General features: G+C 40.0%; 1 protein-coding gene across 4 annotated transcripts in view; it reads left to right on the top strand.

Moving 5' to 3' along the window:
* LOC117679684 (alpha-N-acetylneuraminide alpha-2,8-sialyltransferase-like) overlaps positions 1-15233 on the top strand; it is a 64151-nt gene that overhangs the window by 15175 nt on the left and 33743 nt on the right. Inside the window, exon 1 of one of the 4 annotated variants that reach the window (XM_060684381.2) lies at positions 1294-1314. The exons of the other annotated variants lie outside the window; for them this stretch is intronic. The gene's annotated coding sequence lies outside the window, so the exon portion shown is untranslated. Of the gene's footprint in view, positions 1-1293; positions 1315-15233 lie in introns of those variants that run through there. 4 annotated transcript variants of the gene reach the window in all.

Consider the following 15233-nt stretch of genomic DNA (forward strand, 5'->3'; position numbering starts at 1 on the left):
CTTCCCTTCCTTCATCCCTCTCTATTGCTGTATCCTTTTATGCATATGGACTACTCAGAGGGCTGAAAAAATTATTTCTGACTGGTCCTCGCACTTTTGACCAGTCCTCGAACTTACGACTGTCCTCACATTTTATGTTTTTGCCCTATCTTGTCACCATGGTGAAGAGAAACAGTTGTGAAATGAGTGACACGGTTGTTAAGAATGCTACAATGGGCATAAATGATGACCAGTCATAAGTGCGAAGACCGGTCAAAAGTGCGAGGACCAGTCAGAAATCACTTTTTTCAGCCCTCTGGGTAGTCCTTTTGTGCATATGGACTACTCAGAGGGCTGAAAAAGTTATTTTTGACTGGTCCTCACACTTTTGACCAGTCCTCGAACTTACGACTGTCCTCACATTTTACGTTTTTGCCCTATCTTGTCACCATGATGAAGAGAAGCAGTTGTGAAATGAGTGACACGGTTGTTAAGAATGCCACAATGGGCATAAATGTGAGGATGGTCATAAGTGCGAGGATTGGTCAAAAGTGCGAGGACCAGTCAGAAATGACTTTTTTCAGCCCTCTGTAGTCCCTATGCAGATAGCCGGCCACATGACCAGATAGCCACGCCCCCAACTAAGCCACGCCCACAGAACCGGTTGTTAAAAAAATTGAATCCCACCACTGAACTGATCCATTGATCTGGTGTTGGCTGAGAACTGTGCTTGATTCAAATTGTGATCTGTAGTTAAAATCAAGTCTGTCTGCTGCATTAAAATTGTTTCATTTTTGTTTAGAATTCTGGAATCAGTTAACCACCGCCCCGCCCATCCAGAAGGATGGTTCTGGGCTCCCCCAAAGGTCAATTTCCTACTTTCTGAGCCAACACCCTGTGTGCAATTCACAGATGGAATGGCTTTTCCAAATTTGGTAAACTTAATACAGGAGCCTTGGTTAAAGCTTGTTTCGAAATTTCAAGGCTTCCTCTTTCGTGTCCCTCCCATTTCAAACTCCAAGGTCAGGATTCAATTAATTTTGCATAGAATTACCTTAATTCTTGCTTGTTTATAGATAGAGGCTGAGACGCCACCCCTTCTATTCTATCAGAAGTGATTTTCCTACTCCTGTTGGAAGGAAAAAAGAAGCTTTTTCTTTTAAGGATTGTTGAAAGGCAGAGCTTCCCCTTCCTGAATTCAAAACTCCCGGCTGGGATATTACTTCGAAATGATTGGCGGTCAGGTGCTTGAGAGTAGAATCAGTTTATTGTTTCTAGGGTGGCAGGCAAGAAACAAATACAAGCACAGCGTTCTGAGGCTAGCCTGTCTTAACTGTGAGAGTAACCCTTTTTTATATCCTAAAACATCTTTTGATTTTCTATGTGACCCTTTAAAGTCTTTTGATTTGGCGTGTGAATTCTTTGATTTGTGTGTGTGATTGTTTTATGGTGTTCAAATCCTGTTTTTGTTTGTGATTAGGTTCTTCTGTCCTGGATCTGGCAAATAAGTAATTGTTTTATAGTCCACTCTCTGTTTTTCCTAGCCCTTTGTAGTTGTTCGTTCCCTATAATTATTCAGTTTGCTATTTCTGTGTTTTAGTGAATCTCTCTTTTTTTTTTTTTCTCCTCATGTGTTTAAATTACTTTGGCTTGATTTCTTTTTCTTTTTGGGTATTTGTTTTTCTTCTTCTTCTTCTTTTTTTTAATACAATTTTATTGATTTTTTTTTTTACACAAATAAAATATAATAACAATTCTGTTTAACATCGGATTCGCAGTGTTTGTACATATATACATGAATAAGTGTCTGGTGTCATTTGTACTATACATTTCTAATTAATTTCTGCACCTTTTATTTCTTCCTTAATTCTATCATCTATCCATTCGTACCATCTTCCCCACACAGTATCATAGTCAGAATTTTCATCGTCATTTATCTCGTGAGTTAATTTACTTATCTCTGCACACTCTAATATTTTGTTAATTATAAGGTCATCTGGTGGTAGGTCTTTCTTTTTCCACTATTGAGCGTATGCTAGTCTGGCAGCTGTAGTTATGTGTATTAGGAGGTGGACCTTTTCCTTTCCGTACCCTTTCTTTACCATTCCCAGGAGAAATATTTCTGGATTCAGATCAATGTCTTCTTTAAGTATGTCTTTCAACCATCTCCGAATTTTACTCCAGTACTTTTTTGCTTCGGGGCATGTCCACCACGTATGAAAGAAGGTGCCATGACCATGGCCACATTTCCAACAATTTGGCTGCGCATTGGGGAACATCTTTGCTAGTCTTGCAGGTGCCAAATGCCACCTATGAAGCATTTTGTAGTGATTTTCCTTATATGTGGCTGCTCTAGTTAATTTATAATTTTTATTCCAGGCTTCTTCCCATTCATTAAAATTCAAACTGTGTCCAATATTTCTCTCCCATGCTCTCAATTGATTTCTAATTATATCCTCATCTCTGTCTTCCTCTAATAAATAGTTATACAGCTTGGCCAACGCTTTTTTCCCTGGTCTTCTCAAAATTTTGTCTAATCCCTTATATCCTAATTCTAGGCCATACTCTTCTTTATCTTTCTGGTATCTTGATTTTATTTGCAGATAAGTCCACCAATCTAAGATTATACCTTGATCTCTCAGGGCTTCATTTGATTTAATATTTCCCCCTCCATCGACAATATCTTTGTATCTGCACAATTTCTCCATTCCCCACCTGTTAGGGTAAATCATTGCCTCTACCGTGGAAAGCCAGTTTGGGACTTTTGAATAGTATCTCTGCCTAATTCCCACCCACGTTTGTATTAGGGAGTCTCTAATTTTATGCCTGTGGAAGTAGGTTTTCTTTTTATTGTCTTTGTCCCATAGATATGCATGCCACCCTTTCTGTAGGTCATGTCCTTCTAACACTAAGATTCTCTTATTCTCCAAGGTGATCCAATCCTTTATCCATATCAGCTTTGCTGCTCTGTAATACATTTCCCAATTTGGGAGTCCAAATCCTCCCACATTCCTTTTTTCTTGTAGAATTTTAAGTGAGATCCTTGATTTTTTTCCCTCCCAAACAAATTCCCTAACGGTCTTATTTAATTCTGAAAAAAAAAATTTCTTTAAAATTACTGGTAAATTTTGATATAAAAATAAGATCTTGGGGAGGATGCTCATCTTAATTGCTGCAATTTTGCCAATAAGTGATAATTTGATCTTTTTCCATCTATCCAGATCTTGTTTTAATTTATTAATTAATGGAGTATAATTATCTTCTTTTAGAGATGAGCACCTTTTGGTTAGCCAAATTCCTAAGTATTTTATTTTTGGGACAACTTGTAAGCCCAAGGTTTCTTCTATCTCTTTCTTCTGCATCTCAGTTACATTCTTAGTAAGTATTTTGGTTTTAGATTTGTTCAATTTAAAGCCTGCCACCTCTCCATATTTACCCAATTCCTCTAATACTTTTTGTCCAGATATTAATGGATCTTCTAATATTAACGCCACGTCATCCGCAAAGGCTTGCGTTTTATAAATCTCTTTTCTAATTTTTAGGCCTTTGATTTCCTCGTTGTTTCTAATGTTTCGTAGCAAAACTTCCAGAGCCAAAATGAATAATAGTGGTGACAAAGGGCAGCCTTGCCTTACACCTTTCTTAATTTGAAAAATTCTTGTCCTGTCACCATTTACTAAAATGCTCGCCCTCTGATTATCATAGATAGTTTTTATCATTTTTTCGAAGTTTTGCCTGAATCCCATTATTTTAATTTGCTTGGTCATAAAATTCCAGTTTAGATTATCGAATGCCTTTTGGGCATCCAAAAAAATTAAGGCCAGCTGCTTTTCTGGATGTTCTTCGTAGTATTCTAGAGTATCTAGTACAATTCTCAAATTGTCCCTAATTTGTCGTCCCGGGAGAAATCCATTTTGGTCTTTATGAATCCAATTATTTAATATTTTTTTGGTTCTTTCTGCCATTATACACATAAACAGTTTGTAATCAGTGTTTAGAAGTGAGATCGGTCTATAATTTTGAATTTTTTTTGGGTCGGCACCTTCTTTCGGCAGTAGTGTAACATGAGCTTCCCTCCACGAGTCAGGAATTTTTGAGCCCGTCAAAACCTCATTGAAAATTTCCATTAATTTGGGTTGTAGAATTTCTTCCAATTTTTTATATATTTCTCCTGGGAATCCGTCTGGGCCAGGTGATTTGTTGTTTTTGAGTTTGGAGAGGGCTTTTTTAAACTCTTCAGTTGTTATCATAGCGTTTAGCATCTCCTTCTCTTCCTCCGTTATTTGCGGGAGCTCCGCCTTTGCCAAGTATTGATCTATTTTTTCCTCCGAGGTCTCCTCTTCTTTGTATAGGGATTCATAGTACTCTCTCGCTCTTTCTAGTTTATCTTCTTCTTTATTTAAGAGATTTCCCTCAGCGTCTTCTAATATCTGGATTGTCCCTTTTTCATTTTCCTTTTTTAATTTATAGGCCAGCCACCTGCCCAATTTATTTGCGTTCTCAAAATAGTGCTGTTTTGTTCTTTTTATTTTTTTGGGCTAGCTCTTCTTGATCTAGAATGTTTAATTTATGTCTCCACACCATCCAATTTTCTTTTGCTACAGTATCTCCAGGCATTTTCTGGAGTTTCCTTTCTGCTTCATCTAGCTGTTTGATAAGATCTTCCCTGGATTTTCTTTTTAGTTTGTTTTTATATGCGGTGTAGGATATTATTACCCCCCTCAAATAAGCCTTCATTGTGTCCCATACTATTTCACGGGGTGTCCCTTGGTTCTCATTTTCTCCAAAAAAAGTCTTTATTTCTCCTTTCAGTTTTTCTACGCACTCTTTGTCACATAATAGTTTTGTATTGAACCTCCATCTCTGTTGTTTCTTTCTCTTTACATTTCTCCATTTTATTTCCAGGGGATTATGGTCTGCCCAGATGTTTGGGCTAATTTCTGCCATCTCTATTTCTAACCCCAACGTCCTGGTAACCCAAGCCATATCTAATCTCGACCATGACTGTTGCAAGTTGGAATAGAATGTAAATTGTCTTTCGCTTGGGTGCAAAGTTCGCCATATGTCGATTAAATTCATTTCCTCCACCAAATCGAAAAAGGTTTTTGGTAAAGTCACTCTTTTATTTTTATTCATTTTATTGCTTTTATGGTCATTATCTGGATCTACAATTCCATTGAAATCACCTATCATGCAAATTTCATTATGTTCCATATTCCCTAATTGTTCACGTAACTTTTGAAAAAATTCTCCTTGTTTTTTATTTGGAGCATAAATGCCCACTAGTAACATTTTAGAGTTTTCTATCGTAACTTCAACCATAAGTATTCTGCCCTTTGTGTCGTTATATTTCAATTCTGCTTCAATTCCTTTTTTAACATAAATTGCTACCCCTCTCTTTCTTTTTTCTGCTGATGAGGTAAATAGTTTACCATATTTTTTATACTCCAAACATTTGCCCTCATCCTTTTTTATATGGACCTCCTGTAAGCAAATTATATCCATATTTTGTTTTGCTAGCTTTGTGAGTGTTAATTTCCTTTTTTTACTATCGTTTAAACCATTGACATTTACTGAGATTAATTTCAAATCCTTCATTCCTGTTTTCCTTGCTCGGTTTTAGTTCTTATTTAGTCTTACGGCTCTTACTGGTCTTGTTTTTTTCTCCTTGGCTTCTTCTTCGGTCTTCTTCTCCTCCGCGGTTTCTTTCTCTTCTAGATTTGTCGCCTCTATTTCCTCCTTACTACTTTGTTCTTCTTCTGCACCTCTTAACTGGTCGAGAAAGTCTTGTGCTGTGCTCAAGCTGTCTATTTTTATTTTTCTCCCCTGCCAGGTGATTAGCATCCCCTTTGGCAGGAGCCATCTGAATAATATATTTCTTTTATTCAATTGCACAGCCAAAAATCTGTATCCTTTTCTCACCTCCCTCACTCTTCTCGGGATCTGTTTTAGTATTATCACTTCTTTTCCTCTGTATGTTATTTGTCTGTCCCTCGCCATACTGTATAAGATGTCTTTTACTTTTTTTCTTGCGAATCTAATGTGGACTTCTCTGGGGAGCCTATTCCTCCTCGCATAGTTTGTTTGGACTCTATAGACATCGTCCAGTTCTCTAATAATCTCGTGTTTGTCTTGTTGGAGTACTTCTGCAATTAGTTCCGCCATCTTCTCTCCCAAATCCTCGTCTTTATCTTCTTCCACATTTTGAAAGTGCAAGTGGCCCTGTCCATCTCTAATTGTGTTAATGAATCTTCTAATTCCTTATTTTGCATCGTCAACGTCTGATCTACCATGTCCAGTTTCTTCTCATTTTGTTCTATTTTTTGCTCCACCTTCTGGATCCTTTGTTCGTTGTTCGAGATTGAGACTTGAATCTCATTCATCTTCTGGTCCAGTTGGTGGATATCTGTTTTTAGTTCGGTGTGGTTATTGGACATTTTTTCCTGCATGGCCATCATCGTTTCTTGGATTAATGTCAGTGTTGACTGTACTGTTAGTAATGTTGGTGTTGCTATGGCCTTGTCCGTTTTTTGTAATCCTTCTGTTGATTTTTGGGTAGCCGGGGAGGTCATGGATATGGTGGGATTTGAGGGGGTCTTCTTCCCTGTTTTCAGGATCGTTGATGACATGCTCGTCATTTCTTTCAGAATTATTTTTTGTTCTCTAATTATTTTCTCGATATTTCTCCAAATTTTCATACACTGGCTGTCACCTTTTTTTATACTTCTTCAAAGTATGGGGGGGAGACTTTTTTTTTTTTCAGTCAATGTCCAAAATCAATGTCTATTTATCACTTGTGTCACATGTATCACTTCCAATCACTATCTTAAATAAACTTAACAATCAATATCAATTCATCAATCTATATTACTTCCAATCAGTGTCTTAAATGAATAACAAGAGTTGATTTATGACTTATAGTTATGTAATTATAATAATAATTAATTGGTGTGTTAAATAATAATTGATTAATAGGGGCTTATTTCTACTTATTCGTAGTTAATTCAAGACCTGGTAATTCTAATCACAATAACCCGTTAACTCCTAGGTAAATCTATGCTCTATAACTACAATTCTTATGTCTAAATTACTGCTTAAAAAAAGTATTAATTCAAATTTCTATACTTCTGATTATCAATAAGTTAATATGTGTAGGAATTGTAATTCTAATATAGCAATATATCAATATATGAAAATATTATTTGTACAGATAAATATAAATGTAAATAGATATAATTAAATACAATTAAATGGTTGAATAAATAGATATAAATCTAATAAACTCTATAAGAATATATCTTGTATATAAGCAATTAATTAATATAGAGATCTACGCTTCTTGTTGATAACAATGTTAATATGCAGAGAATCAAAATATTAAAAAAAGATTTTTCAGAAGAAAGAGGGAAAAAGAGGGGAAAATCTCCAAGTTTTTAGTTGGGGGCAAGCAATATTTTCCCAAAAGCAAAGGGGTGATATTCTTTCTTTCTCACTCAGCCGCCAGTCTCATCCAGTCCTGTCTTCTTCTCACGTTTACTTTGCCACTGTCAAAACTCTATGGTAAGCCTCAAAGCTAGATCGTCTCCGTGCCTGTCCTTTTCAGTTTGCTCTGTCAGACTTCTTCAATGGCTGCACTTCCTGTTCTCTGGCACAATTAGATAGAGTCCAATCTCCAGCTTAGTTCATCTTTCTGCTTTAACCAGCAAATAGAGAAAAAAGAAGTTCTTCTGAATTCTTTTAGCTTCCTTACTCCCTATGCCCACCGATCCTCTTCTTGCGCAGGTAATTCAGCGACCTCAATTTCTTGTTCTCTACGCCGGCTTGTCGAGCTCCGTGATCTTTCAGTCTATTCTCCACTCTCCGTCGCCGCTCTTTTCTGTTTAAGCCCTTCTCGCCCGACTCCGCCGGCCCCTTCCTGATGTTCACTCTCACGTAGGCAGGGAGGACACGGTTCAATCTCGACACTGCAGTCTCTGATCTTCCTTGCTTCCCGTCTGGTTGTCAGCTACCACAGCTTCGGGTCAGCCATTGAAAGGCTGACTTCACACGCGTTGGCTTGACAGAGCCGCCCGGTTTAGCGAGAAGTGTGTGCGCTTCACTTTCTCGCTCACCCGGCTCTCTCTATTGTCCGCGGGGCTCTCCAGGACCCGCGCCCCCGAAGGGATCCCCAAAACGCGGTGACAAACGGTGTTGAGGGGTGACAGTCACTCACTCAGCACCATGTCGCTGCAGCTCGCCAACCGGAAGTCGGGTGTTTGTTTTTCTTTCCTGTGTCCCACATCTGTTTGGATGTTGCAGGCCTCTGTAATTCTTTTTCTTCCTTTGTTGTAGAAAATAAGGTGGTTTCAGCTTCTTAATGGCCCATTGGTAAAGGTAGTGTTATAGAAATTAAGACTCACAAGATTTCCATGGGTGATCAGAGAGGTTTATTGAGCAAGGTTCAGTGCAACACAACAAGCAAAGACTGAACGAAGAAAAGATTCCATTTTTTGAACCTAATGCCAAAGAAAGGGGGCCCTCCAGAGATCCTCTAGACTGACTCAAGTATTATATCACTTTTATATCTAATTTCATTATTCCATTTGGTTTTGGTTTTCCATATTATTTCCCCCCTTTGGAAGTTTTTCCATGCAGAAACTTCCTCTGCTTCCCATCTGTCCATGATTTTCTGTAGGTAACCATTCTATACTTTTTAATAAGTAAGCAAGCATATAATATTTTGCATAGCATAATCATTTCAGGATAAGGATACCTAATAAAAGAGACGGAAAAGATACATGTGAAATGACTTTCAATCCTCACTTTCTGAAGGCACTCTCTCCATTTCTATGGGTGCAAATTGTACATATGTATCTGTATCAGAACCTTCATCTTCATTAAGGGCATTAGAGTTCATCTGATGGTCAAGGCGGCATTCCATCAAAACTAACTCTTTCTCAACTTGTATCTCCTTCACTGCTCTTTTAGCCAGCTGTCTGAGTAGAGGGATTGCACAAGGAATAAAAGCGAGGCCCACTGTAGCACAGATCAATATGAATAGCATCTGTTTTATCCAGCCAGACCCAGGCAACCAGGAAAACCACATGTCTGTTGTTTGTAGCCTCTGGCCTATCCTAGATGCTCGGTCCTGCAATTCCTTGGCAACCTCTCTCACCACACCTGACTTGTTCATGTAGAAACAACAGTCTTCTCCTAGGAATACACACAAACCTCCTTTCTCTGCCGTTAGGAGGTCTATGGCACATCGATTTTGCAAGACCATTGCTGCTAAAGAATCTATCTGATTTTGGACTTCTACTAAGGACCCAGCAATTTGATTCAGGTTTTCTTGAAATTCTTCTGACAATTGCTGAAACTTTATTATGGAGTGTGTCATCCCACTTACACCTGTTCCAATTGCTGTTCCCATTCCTAAAATTACTAATAGGGGGATCAAGATAGGTGCCCTTTTCTGAACATGTCCCATGAGGGGAACAGAGATAGTATGTTCCCCACCAACAACACCCATTTTAGGAAACAGATATACTAGTGTGCATGTTCCTGTCCAATTTGTTGGTAAACACAAATATGCATTTTTCCCACACAAGAAGAAAACTCCATTTTCCTCTACACACACACCCATGCTCATGGATAAGATTTGGACTCGGTGGTTCTTTTCATTAGTTCAAACCTGCAAAGTCCCTGCTACTATCATTCCAGTCAGAGGCTGTAATGGGACTTCTAGTGAGGGATTCCTTTGTTTATCTCTGAGAACTGGACCTTCAAAAAGATAACAGGAAGTTATGTTTCCCAGGGGAAAGAGGATACATGGACGTGTACCTGTGGAGGACAGAGAGAGCCAGATATTATTTCGAGGGGGCTGGAATGGTCTTGGGCACTTTTCCCAAGATATATTCCATCCTCCCCATTTCTTAATAGTGATAGTTGGTGGTAGTGAGAAAGTTAACTTCTGTTGAAATAAGTTGTAAGCAGAAGGAGAAATGGCTTTGACTAGGTTTATATCTCTGAGATCCGTCTTATTTCTAGGACCAAGGTAGATTTCTGATGAACATTGTTCTTCTGTCAGGGACCCTACAGGATTTCCAGGTTCCTGATATCTCTTTACACACAAAGAGGACGGTCCTAGGATTTCCACACCAACAGCTATAGGGCCAACAATTGGGAGACAGCTTTCTCCCAGTCTTTTGAATGCATTATAAAAATCTTTTTGCAATTTGGCTGCTGCTGTTTTGGTTCTCCATCTAATATTTTTCTCAAAGACCATTGTGGTTTTGGTCCTCACCCAGAGATCTGGCTTGACTGGAACAGCATTATAAGATGAGGGACTAGCAGACAAACACAGCCAGCATTTTTGGCCCAAGGCAGGGTCAGATTGGTTAACAAGGCTTTGACCTAATTCCAGTATCCTCAACATGTAGTTCCCTTTTTGTAATTGTTGTAGGGGCCCGTTCTCCCTTTGTTTTACCCCTCCTTTCACTGGGATTGTCAAATACTTGTCCTTATGTCTCGGGGTTGTCCTAGGTCTAGAATACCGACCCCACCTATCGATGACACGTCGTTGGCGGGAGTGGACCTGACCCACGGTAACCCCACTTTGTGACCTGTTCTTGTCTAATTCCGAGCGGTTCTTGACCTCCCTGGGTCCTCCCTCAAGGACAAGGGGAATTTCTTGGGCATTTTCACAACATTGGGAACTATTGTTCTGGATACTATCGTTTAATAGACCCTTTGCCAATAACATCCAAAGCCACAGGAAGGTCATCGTTATCTCCTCCCTACCGACACAGGGTTCTTATTCAATCCCAGTACTCTTAGTTTACAGAATTACTAAGTCAGAAAGGGGGTTGGGAGAATATGTGACTTGCAAGGCAATATCAGTCTTAGGTATCCCACAGAACCAGTCCTTTTTTGTTAAACACAATGTCCACAGTCCCAGGAGTAGAACAGTGATACAGAGTCCCCACTCCCAAGTTTCCTCAAACATAAGTATCTACAGGAGTTTCGTACTGGTTCCCAGCACAGCTACTAGTTTTTAACTCAGTACCAGCTCCTTTGGTTTTGGGGCGATTCCAAAAGAATAGGTATCCTACACAGCAAATTACAATAAAAGCGAGCATACACGCTAAACCTAAACCTAATGCACTTATAGCTATGTATGAGCGGATTTCCATTCCTTAACAAATGGTCAGGTTCTTAATTCATTTTACTCTCCTCCATTCCATTCTTCTGCCGTGTGCAGGGAACCAGCTTCCGGGGTGATTCAGCAAGGCTCGTCGTCTTAGACTGTACGTAGAGAATCCGTTGCCGGTAGGATTCAGCAGAGTCTATCTCCGCATCGTACGTTGAGAACCCTTTCCCGGTCAGGTTCAGTAGGATGCTTTCTGGTGAATTTCAGCACTAGGGGCTTATCTGTGGCCTTTATTGCATACTGGACTGGATCAGTTTGTTCAGCTCTTTTCAGTCTGGTCCAATGGATCCAGGATTTGGATTCCAAGGTCTTAACTGCTAAAGGAGAACATACTATCACAGTATATGGGCCTTTCCATTTGGGTTTTACCCATACTCTATCACCTATTTTGAACCGATGAGGTTCCAAAGCTATTGGTGGGGGGGGGGGTTGTTCCATCACATAATGCCTTAATTTTTGCTGTTGTAAATTAATTTGCTGTACCTGTTTTAACAGTTCTTGCTGCCCTATTCCCCCTTTAATGGATAAATCAACACTAGTGGGTGTATTACGAGTAACAGTGGGTGGAAAACCATATAATAATTCAAATGGTGTAAGTTGAAGTTTGGTCCATGGAGTTGTCCTACAAATATAAAGAGCTAAAAGTAAGGCTTGGGGCCAATGAAGATGAGTTTCCATACAGATTTTAGTAAGAATAGTTTTAAGAGTCCTGTTAGCACATTCAATTTTTCCAGAACTTTGGAGGTGAAATGAACAGTGATAGCACCATCTAGTGCCTATAGTGTCTGCTAGTTGTTGATTTATTTTGTGAACAAATTTGGGTCCATTATCAGAAGAAAGCTGTGAAGGACAACCAAAGCGAGGAATGATATCTTTTAGAAGGCATTTGGCTACAGTTAGAGCAGTTTTATTGCGGCAGGGATATGATTCAAGCCAGCCAGTATCGGAGTCAATAATCATTAACAAAGCAGAGTATCCTTGGCATTTAGGCATATCGGTAAAATCCAGAATCAGATAGTCCATGGGGATAAAGGTAACCGGCTGGACCCCGGGAAGGGGTTTCTTGCCTTGTCTAGGGTTGACCTGGGCACAAGTAGCACAGGTCGCAGTTACAGAAGCACAAGTGTGGGTAAGAGGGGAATGTAGAAGGCGCGATCAAGTAACTGTGCTAAATAACTTTTTCCGCAATGGTGAGAAGAGTGTGCTTGCATGACTAAAGGTTTGGCTAAAGATGCTGGGATAACAGGTCGCTGATCAGGCAAGTAATACCATCCATTTCAGAAAGTCGCATCTAAGTCTGTTTGGAATTGTTCTGTTTCTGTCTTGGTGTAGGAGGGCGTATGTTGTTGGATGAAATCATCCAGGAAATAGAGTTTTCCAAAGAGTTCGTTAGAATATGGCTCACCCTGTCTGGCAGCAAATCGGGCAGCTGCGTCTGCCTTACGATTTCCCTTTGAGATATCGGACAAATCTCTTTTATGACCGGGACAATGAATGAGTGCCAGCTTAGAGGGGAGTTGGGCTGCCTTTAAGAGGGCCTTCACTAATTTCAAATGCTGTATGGGTTTTCCCGAGGAATCACCAAATCCTCGCTCCCGATAAATGGCAGCATGAGCTTGTACAGTGAGGAAAGCATATTTGCTATCAGTATAAAGATTTAGGGATTTTCCTTTGGCTTTAATCATAGCTTTAATCAATGCCCACAACTCTGCAGCCTGTGCACTCCAGAAAGAAGGGAGGGCCCCAGAACAAATGGTGTCTTTCAAAGAGACTACTGCAAATCCAGTGTAATGGATGCCACCTTCCATGAAACTAGAACCATCTGTAAACCAGGTGTAATCAGATTTCGACGGTGGTTGATCTGAAAGGTCAGGTCTGCATGAATAAGATGCATCAATAGTCATTAAGCAATCATGTAAAGGTAGAGAAGTGTCTGGTGAAGGTAGAAGTGCAGCGGGGTTTAAAGAAGCACATTGATGGAAAGTAAGATCCGGAGAATCCAGAAGTAACGCTTGGTATTTATGCAGTCTTTGATTGCTAAGCCACAAGTGTCCCTTGTTTTCCAAAATCGTAGAGATAGCATGAGAAGTGTAAACTTGAATTTTAGAAGCAAAGGTTAGTTTCTGAGCTTCGACTAGCAAGAGAGCAATGGCAGCAATTATTTTGAGACAGTATGGCCATCCCTTAGAAGCCGGATCAAGTTGTTTAGACAGATATGCTACAGGGTGTTGCCACGTTCCCATACGTTGAGTAAGGACTCCTAATGCAACATTACATCTGACCTCAACATATAGATGGAAAGGCTTGGTCAAATCTGGCAAACCCAAAGCAGGGGAAGTAGAGAACAATGATTTCAAAGTCTCAAAAGCATTTTTACATTCCTTAGTCCAATTGAAGGAGTCAGTATCCTTACCCTTGGTTGCTTCATACAGAGGAGTCGCAATCATTGCAAAATTAGGAATCCACATTCAGCAATATCCAGCAGACCCTAAGAATCCTCGAAGTTCATGCCTGTTTATTGGGATGGGGATCTGTTGTATGGCTTGAATACGAGCCGTTCCTAAAAGTCTTTTCCCATGAGTTAAAATAAACCCCAGGTAATTAACCTCATTCTGCACTAATTGGGCTTTCTCACGAGAGGCTCGATAGCCACAATCCTGTAGTCTATATAAGAGGGCATTGGTATTTTGCCAACAGGAATCTTTTGTATCACCTGTGATCAGAATATCATCTACATACTGTAAAAAGATGCCATCAGGCGCTGGAAGAATCAGGTGGTGCAAATCATTAGCTAGAGTTTAAGAAAAGTGTGTAGGAGAATTTTTAAAATCTTGGGGTAGACGAGTCCATGTGTATTAGTATCTATCGGGATCAGTCCACTCGAAAGCAAAAAGAAATTGACTCTTTTCAGCTAAAGGAATAGTAAAGAAAGCATCTTTAAGATCAATAACTGAAAACCACTGGGAAGTAGCCGGAATATTACTAAGGAGACTATAGGGGTTGGACACGGTTGCATGGACAGTTAGAACCTGCCGGTTGAGGGGTCTTAGATCCTGTACAGGTCTCCAATTTCCATTAGGCTTTCTGACAGGTAAAATAGCGGTGTTCCAATGAGAGCGGAACCTTCGCAAAATGCCTTCCTTTAAATATAACCTAATAAGTTCATGTATACCCCGTACTGCTTCTAAGGAATATTGACGCTGTGGGATATTGACAGGATATGCTCCGGGGCATAGATCGACTTGAATTGGAGTGGCATATTTTGCAAAGCCAGGTGGATTATCTTCAGCCCAGAGAGAAGACACATTAAATGCTTTCCAAGAATTAGACGAATTGGGCTCTGACACATGTAACAAGTGCCAGGTTTCAGTATTCGGGTGAGTCAAAGTAAAATAATTGGAGTCTGCTGAGAACGTAATTTTTGCCTGCAATTTCTGGAGCAAATCTCTGCCTAACAGTGGAATGGGACAGTCGGGCATATAAATGAATTGATGTTGAGTCACCGCTTTCCCGATCTGACATTGTATTGGTTGAGTCAGGGATTGGGATTGTATAGTACCAGCCACACCCTGAACTTTGATACATTGTTTTGACATTTTTGCAAGAGGTTGATTTAATACTGACCTACTTGCTCCAGTGTCTATTAACATAGGGACAGTATATTTTCCCACCCTAACATTTACAATGGGTTCCGGGAGTGGTTCCTGAGAACCCTGACCCCTCTAATCATCCCATTCTAATCCTCCTAGGGCCATTAGTTCTTCTGGTTCTTCAGGAGGGGGTGGTCGAGGTCGGTACCCTCCTCGATATCCTCCACCTCTTTGAGACTTCTGCCTATGGAATTGTCCTTGCGGAGGAGTTTGATATCCTCTTCCCCTTCTCCAACTCTGTCCAAAACCTCCTCTTCCACGTTCTCCTTGCCTTCGAGGACATTCGCTCTTCCAATGGCCAGTCTGTTTACAATAGGCACATTGGTTCGGCCTCAACTGCATATGGGTTATTGCGGCTGCCAACATTTCAACTTTCCTTTGTTCCTTCAAATCCTGTTTCTTTTCTTCCTCCAGAG

Source organism: Pantherophis guttatus, chromosome 4, assembly GCF_059756535.1.
Source record: "Pantherophis guttatus breed Tessera chromosome 4, ASM5975653v1, whole genome shotgun sequence".
In the NCBI taxonomy this organism is placed as follows: domain Eukaryota; kingdom Metazoa; phylum Chordata; class Lepidosauria; order Squamata; family Colubridae; genus Pantherophis; species Pantherophis guttatus.